Consider the following 8,604-nt stretch of genomic DNA (forward strand, 5'->3'; position numbering starts at 1 on the left):
CGTCTTGTGCCTTGACTTTAGCCAAATTGGCAGCTTCTAGATCTGTCTGGAGTCCAGCATAGGCAGCTCTTAAGCCGACAGGGCCATTAAGCTGTCACCTTATTTTTGGCACTGAAAAGGCCGCGGATCATAAAGGAGATGTCCAGGCTCACCTGAGATCAAAGAGAAAGATGGATAAAAAAAAAAAAGAGGTTGTACCCTTTCCCAATTAGAATACAATGAAGTACGGTGCTGATTAAACGAACCCCGTCCGCATAGGCTATGTCCTTGGGCAGGTGAGCATTGTAGAACAGGGAGGAGGCTACAACAGCATTGTCCAGAGTGGAGTCCGCCGTATTCACCCTACGGTTGCACACCTTGAAGATTGGACAGAAGTCCTCTGCAGCGGCAATTTCGGAGGCCGTGGCGGTAGGCAGAGCTGGTTCTTTACCAGACCGGCGTGTGCCGGGGGAGGAGACAGCAGTGTGAGGGGGTGAAGTGGCAGGAGCTTGTTCTGCGGATGCGAAGTCCCGTTGAGTGGTGGGGGCATGTTCTCTAGATGCAGTAGTTTGCTGCCTCTTGGAGGGAGGTTGGTCAACAAGAGCCTGCACTTCACTAGAGGGAACTTCCGTCACCTCATCCTCATCGGAGTCACTATCGAACAATTTATGTTTGCGGACGTCCATATTGTTGGGAGGGGAGGAAGGTGAAGTGTACTAATCGTCCCAAGTGGAGATAGAGCGGTAGGAAGGGACGTCTTCAGGAGTCGAAGAGTGGGCAGGAGCGGGAGATTCAAGGGAGGCGAGGGGAGCGGGAGGAAGTTCAGGGATGATGACGACGAGAGGTGTGGGTGCGAGACCTTTTTCTCGGGGGAGGAGAAGCTCTGGGTCCGTTCTTTGGGAGGGAGAGGTCTATAAAATGGAGCAGAGAAACCGCCGATGTTTTGCAAAGTAGGTATTGGCAAAAGGGGAGTGGCGGTAGTGGGATGGATACCAAGGCGGTCGACTTGAGCAGGACCAAGTTCGCAAAGCCTTTGGAAGATGGGACAAGAGATGTTGGAGTAGATTCTGGGCTTCGAATCTGGCCACCAACCTGCAAAACAAAGAGGAACCGTGGATTAGAGACAACAGGAGCAACATATCAAGAGAGAAGGGAAGAGATCAGGCACTCACCACGTTTTATGAAGGCGAGGTGGGTAAGGGTTAAATCAGAAGGAATGTCCACGGAAAGAAATGGACCCGACACGTATAACTGGTAGTGGTGCCACACCTTGTCAGAGGTGGTGACACAGAGCACAAAAGTTTGTTTCTAAGGGCGTACACAAAAGGATTGGTACCCGACACTGTCGTCTTTGGTACTGGTTTAGATGTAATATTGAGAGTAAATGTCGCGGCTGGTAATCTTAGGTTCGCCGGTCTTGTTGTATGAGTTCGCGACATAAAGAATTCTCTGAAAATTCCCTATGCCTTGGCAGAGGGGAATATTGAAGTGGTTGCACACCTCGACTTCAAGAAGAGTGAGAGGAAGCCGTAGACCGGCGATAATTTGACCTACAGTCACTACAAGGTACCGGGCACCGGGGAACCAGATGAGGGTAATAGGTGACGGATGGCACGTGCTCCAACACTATATCGGTCGGAATGCCATAGGCAGCCCTAATTGCGGTCAAATTAGGTTTACGACATCTAGAAGAGGGTGGCAGTAAAGGGGTTGGACGGCCGGAGGTGGATAGGATTGCAACAGAGACAAGAGTAGATGGAGAGGCTATTCTCTCAGATGGGGAAGAGGATGAGCCACCGATTTCAGAGCCCGACATGGGGTAAGAAGATGAACAGACGCAATATACCGAACCAACTCCAAAAACACAGAACTAACAAAAAAGAGAAAGGCCTAAAATAAAAACTTACCAAGGGGAGTGAAGAGAGAGGTGATAAGCCCGAAGAGTGCACTGGAAAGAAGAGGGGGTCACCAGAGTAACGGGGAAGGCGAACGCGAGTTGTAGAGGGAGGAAAAAAAAGAAGGTGGCTGAGCAGTAGAAAAGCAGAGGGAGAGAGGGAAATTGAAATGAGAAAGGGAAGAGAAGGAGAGAAGTTTAAATAGGGGAGGGGTAGAAGCATAATTTTGGAAGATTGAGAAAATCGAAGAGTCGGACAACAAATCCAGGCAAATGGTGATGCGTGGAAGCTTGAGGTATGAGGGGTTGCAGAAAATGCATGTGATGATTGCCCTCAACATCACACACAAATCGAGGAAAAACATGATGAGTTGTCAAAGTTAAAGAACGGTGGGAATTCTCAACCCCGGGTCCACTTACAGAACCACAGAGTCGAGAAGGGGCATTTGTGGTGGCCCAATAATGAGAGGTGGACTAGGTCAACAGGATAAGGAATGGGAAGTAATATAATAAGGGAAGTCGAGGAGTATGGTATCGTAACCACAGACGTGGCATAGGTACGGCAGCAAGAGGGACCAAGGGATGGAAGGATAGGTAGACGAACCAGATGAAGTGGAGAAGGGGATGGTAATGGCCCAATAAAGGGAGGGGGACTGGGTCAACAGAGGAAGGAAGGTGATGTAACCTAATAGGGGAGGACCAGGAGTAGGGGATTGTGACTGCGGAACCCTAAACTGCGGATGTTGCATATGTACGGTAGCAAAAGGGATCGAGGGATGGAAAGACAGGTGGATGAACCAAATGAAGTAGAGAGAAGATATAAAAAGAAAAGGATAGAGAGAAAAAAGGAGGAGGCCGCACAGTGAGAAAAAAGGAGAGGGGAGAAAGAAAGAAAATGAAAGAGAGTTGTGATTAGAGAGTTTTTGAGTCTTGTATTCTTTGGTTCTTGCTTATAGTTTTTAGGTTCATACATATGCCTTACATTACTATCAATAGCAAGCTCTCCAACCTCAAGAATAACCACTATAGCATTGTTAACTACAGGAGGAGAAGTTGCCACAATACTAAGATTAGTATTGAGTTGTTGAACCGTTACCTGGGCAGTAGATTGTTCAACTCTCCTCACATGATTCTGATTTTCAACTTGAATGTCCGGAGTAGTAACTCCTTGTGCAAAACCACTACTAGGGCCACCAAAGAGAAATGTTTACAATAGCACCACTAGTAGTAGTGTGCCCTTCCATCTTTGTGTTTGCTCCTTGTACTACTGTATCAGCCCCATTTACATTGCCACCCCAAACTGATCGCGAAGGTGGGGAATCCAGGCATTTTGCCGTTGAATGCCCAAAACGACAACATCTCGTGCATGAAGGAGGCTTCCATGGATATTCCACATCAACAAAAACATGTCTACCATGAAGCTTTAGCTTGACAGATTTTGGAAACTCAAAATCAAGGGGGATAGTAACACAAACCTTGGCAAAGTCGAGTCTTTTCTTTTGAGAAGTTGCACCGTCCATACAGAAAGGTTCACCAATTAGACTAGCGAGAAAAGAAAGTCCATTTTTGGTCCAAAGTTCTTTTGGGACTTTGGAAAGTTTTGCCCAAATAGGTATTGAGGTAACATTGTTGTGCTGATTCTCAACTTCTGGTAACCATGGCCGAACAACAAATATCTTACCAGCAATAAAGATGGGACCCCCTTCAAGAACCATTTGCTTATCCTCAATAGCAGAAAAACTTATAAAGAATAAGTCTCTGTCAGTTGTGATTTCCATGGATCTGGCCTTTTAGCTTCCATGTTCTTTCCAACACACCCTTGACATATGGAAAAGACATTATTTTATCAAGAAAATAACCTACCATCACATCTTTCCATTCTAAAATACCTTCATCAATGAGGTCTTGAGGAACCACCGCAACACCATCATCAATTTCTGGAGAGAAGTTGTAAAGAGCAATAGTCGTTGTAGTTGAACTTGTATTCTGAAAGAGAGAACTCCACAGAAAAGGTTGTGGCGAGGAGGACGACAAAGTCATATCCTAGAGCAGTTGAGAGAGTAGATCAGTCTCTTCTTTTCGAGGTAACTAGCTTGATAAGAAAAGAAATGGAGGGAAAAGAAGATAAGATCTATGACCTAAGGTTTAAACATACTAAAAGAAGAAAGAATTAGGTGCACTAGATCAAGGAGTTAGTGAACTGTTATGTTACACTACGTCTCCAACATAACGTCCCCATTAGAGAATGTCTCCAACATAACGTCCCCAGATCATCTCAGAGAACATAAATTAAAAGACATGCACTAACAATGGGATATATGATAGAACCCTCTTTTGGAGAATCACCACAGCAAAATAACATTGTGTTTTACTTCTTTAACAAAGAGGAAAGAATAAAGAATTCTCTCACAATTCCATCACTACTCTCCCATGGATTTAATCATGGGAGTACTGGCTTTTATAACCTTTTAACATCAGACTTATACAAGTTTATTCAATCAAGGAGGGTCATTTCCTTCAATAGAACCAGTTTGGATGTTGGAACCTCCTCGAATGATTCCATCGCCTCTTCTAATTGTTTTCTCTTATACTTTTATTAGTATAAGATATAATAACAATGAGATTGTATCACATAGTTTGTCTACAACATAGCACATTCAATTTTTTCTGATTTTTCCTACTTTCCTTTCACAACAATTTTAGTATTAAAGCCTTCGATAATGTACTCTGTGGTGACTCTAACACTTAATGCACAAAATATGGACAAAGAATAATCATAACAACCACTAATTGAAGCTAAAAGCAAATAGAAAACAGTCAAACCAAGGTAGAAAAAGGCAAAATAAACCCAAGTAAACTAATAAATGAACAAAAATGTAAATCCACACTGCATAATAAATTGAAACAAAAACTAAGGGGACTATCACTATTTTTTTTATTTTTTTATTATTTTTTTGGTCAACAGACAACGGTATCACTCGACCAAAGCACCAGTATATACACATAATGATAATAACTGTTGAATTCTATGTTAGTGGTGATGCTAGGAGAGTTGTGACATTGATATATTAGAGAAACCAAGAATAAGAATTGAGAAGACTAGAGATTGATTAGGGTTGGAATATAGAGTCTGAGAGAGGTGTTCTCTACCTAGAGTTACATACTTATACTAAAACTAAAATATGATAATAGAAACTATTAAATGTGGATGTCCACACTTATAGAAACATGGGACTTTCTATATTGGACATATTCTAATACTGACATATTCTAACACTCCCCCTCAAGCTATAATTATGCAAACTATGCAAATTACAGCTTGGATTACAAAAAACAAAAGATAAGAATACTGCACCCCCTTTCGCATAGAACTATCTTTAGTTGAAGAACTCGAACAACTGTTGAGATGTTTTGGAGGTGAAACTTTCGGTGTAGGCAATGGCCTAACCTGAATACTGAAGGTGTACCACAATCACAAACTGAAATCATAACACCGGGTTAGTGGCGCGCTGCTTAGCTACTACTTACTCCATTCGCTGTTATAGCTGTCATAATATAAATTGAAAACAATAACACTAACTTGATGTGCATTTCTTGGCTGCTACTATCAATATCACTATTAATGTTAACAAAATACTATTATGGGTACTCCACGAATCTTGAATCTTCGTGCGCTTATAACTTGATCAAGCACTGAATCTGATGAGTGCAGTTTAGGCTTGACTGCTACCTGAATATTGAAGACTGAATAGTAGAGATGTCATACTAAAGACTGAATAGTGGATATTGATAAGAGCCCAAAACTGTAGTTTTAACCCTGTAACAGTCATACTATTAGACCAATTATGTGAGTAATAATTAAGAGTTAACACTGATTACGTGTTTTTATGCATTTCAGGCTTCAAAGTCCATTATGTGCAGAAATGTGCCACTTTAGCGAGATAAAAGAGCAAAGGTCAGTTACTAAGGAGTTCCGTGATTAAAGGCCAAGTTTCAAGAAGACAAAGCCTTTCTAAAGCCCGGTCAAAAGCTGAAAAGTCGACGCGCGTAAACAAAGACACAAGTCGACAAAATCGCGAAGGCCGTATATTTGAACTCATACCTCGGAATGATGCCTATCTTATGTCAAAACGACCGGCTCGGAAAGAGCTTTCCAATGGTCAAAGCCTTGATCCAATCAGAGGAGCAGAAGTTGACGAAAAGTTTGTTGAAGCCAACTGCAGCTGAAGAGGCCTTTTTGGACTGAAAGAATTGGGTTTTGGGCCTGATTCTCTGGCCCAAAACATGGCTCCAAGCCCATGCACGATTTTTGGATATGAGAGTATAAAAACCAAAGCTTAGCTCTTTGTTAATGGTAGATAAGAGGTAGAGAATAGTAGATTTTTAGGTTAGAAAATAAAGGAGCTTAGAATAGAAAGTAGCCATTAGAATAGCTTCTAGATCTAGATTTAATTGTTTTAATTAAGTTTAATTTCAAATCCAATTCTTGTTTTAGATTAAACTATTAGAATCATTACTCTTAATTAGTTTGATTAATAAAATAGCTAGTTGTTAAATTTCGATTCTTGTCATTTACATTTGTGTTAGATCTGATTCATTTATTACTTGTTATTCAATTCTTAGTTATTAATTAGATTTTAATTATTGTTTAATTTAGATTAGTAAATTTCAATTCTTTATATCATGTTTAGTTTAAATTTAATCAGAAATGATTAAGTAATGATTCTCGCTAAACCTCCATTAGAGGGGTTGAGAAATCTTGATGAAAGCTTGATTCTCACTATCGTAGAATCGTCGTAATTTCCTTTCCACTCTAGAAACGATTAGTTCACCATGAGAATGGGTTTAATCGTTCACATGCTAGTTATGAATTGGTAGGAATGCCATGTGTAATTAGGGATTAGGAAGAACCAAATTGTTCTGCGAAGCATGAGTTCAATTCGATTTACTTAACGATTAAATCGTTAATAGGATTAAGTCGAGTTAAGGTGGAATCAATCCCCCTCTAACTCCTTATCATCGAATCAACGTAGCATTCCTATAGTTGTTCTGATAGTCGACTAGTGCATCTTGTGGGTAGTTGCATCGTAGTCTAGTTGCCTTTTCGTAAATCTCTCATTAGATTTAAAGTAGATTATTTATACTTAGAAAACATTACCATACGGAAGGACTAGGAATGGAACGAATCACTCTACTCCACTATATCTCATAGGATTGAGAGTAGAATTCTTTGATAATATAGGCATAATAAGAAAGTGTGTAGTTTTATTTTCGTATAGAGTTTCATCGCTTTATTTCGTAGGTAAAACTATTTCATTTTACGTGTATCAAATGGCGCCGTTGCCATCTTAGTTTCACTTTTGCATTGTTTTCATAGTGTAAGTACTTTTCTTAAAGTCCCATTAAACCCACCCACCCTTGTTTGATTCATACTATGGTTTTCCGATTGAGCGTTGAAAAGTTCAAAAAAAACACCGAAGCGCCGCATCACCTTTATAAAGAGCTTACACCACGCCTATATAGCCGGAACTCGAAAGCACGACCACCTAAAAAACACTGTAATTTGAAAATTACACGAGCGACATCACTTCTATGAGAGCGCATTTAATTCCCTTTGTTAATTTTTCCTGAATTCTACAGTTTTGACTCGAACTTTGATTTTTCAAATTTTTCAGTGTCCTAACTTGTTATACACACTGAACACGCGTAAACAAGACACTATTCATAAGCGAAGCAAGGACGACGTCAATCGTATTCCTTTCTTCCGCACCTCGATCTCCCTCGTTAGAGGTTTATACTAGTATATCGAATTGTTTGGAGTGTTGATGTGTTTAGCTAAATTTGGTTTTAGCCTTGTATGAGATTAAGGTCCGGCCGAACAAAACACCGAACGTAATTACACAACAACGCCAACAAACAAGTCTATCTAGTATACCACCCACTACACCTCTAGCTACTATTTCACACACATCACCGACACAATGCCCGACGAAGAAGAGACTCCTCTCTCGACTTCTACAAAGCCTTGAGCGATAGCCCCAAATCTTGCATCGTTCTAGCGGACCCGATGGGGATTTCGAATCCCCAAATATTTTAATTTGTTACCCGCTTTTCATGGATTAGACCATGAAAAACCTTATCGGCTACACGCGTAGGGATTGAACAAGTCCTAACAACATTCCACCATCCTACGATTGGTGCGAAACAAATTAAACTCGTGGTATTCCCTTTCACCTTAGCAGATAAAGGCGTCTTGGTTAACCGCCCAAACGCCTAATTCTCGTGGACTCGTGGGCTAAACTTGTTCAAATTGTTTATGAAACATTTTACCCACCCCTAAAGACGGATGAGATGCTTTCCAAGATTCATTTCTTTCGACAAAATCCTCATGAAACATTTTCAGAGGCTTGGAATCGTTTCACCGATCTCCTTATAGAGTGTCCACATCATAATTTAGCGAAAGACACGTTAGTTCGTGCCTTTTTCAAAGGACTTCTACACCACCATAAAGAAGTCCTAGACATAATGAATGGGGGTAGTTTCTTAATTAAAGGAGCCTCGGAGGCTTATAAATTTTTAGAGGATCAAACTAAGCGAAATAACAACTGGGGGGGGTAGTGATGATATCCACCGCTCTGCTAGTTCATCAAATACAGTTAAGGCCGCCGGTATGTTTGAAATTAAACACGATCCCGAGCTTAAAACTCTAATCAAATCACTCACAAAAAAGG

General features: G+C 40.9%; 1 pseudogene; it reads right to left on the minus strand.

Moving 5' to 3' along the window:
* Positions 1-8,234: 8,234 nt before the first annotated feature.
* Positions 8,235-8,328, minus strand: LOC147508693 (small nucleolar RNA R71; annotated as a pseudogene).
* Between the last annotated feature and the right edge of the window lie 276 nt (positions 8,329-8,604).

This window comes from Coptis chinensis, chromosome 3, assembly GCF_015680905.1.
Source record: "Coptis chinensis isolate HL-2020 chromosome 3, ASM1568090v1, whole genome shotgun sequence".
NCBI classification, from domain to species: Eukaryota; Viridiplantae; Streptophyta; class Magnoliopsida; order Ranunculales; family Ranunculaceae; genus Coptis; species Coptis chinensis.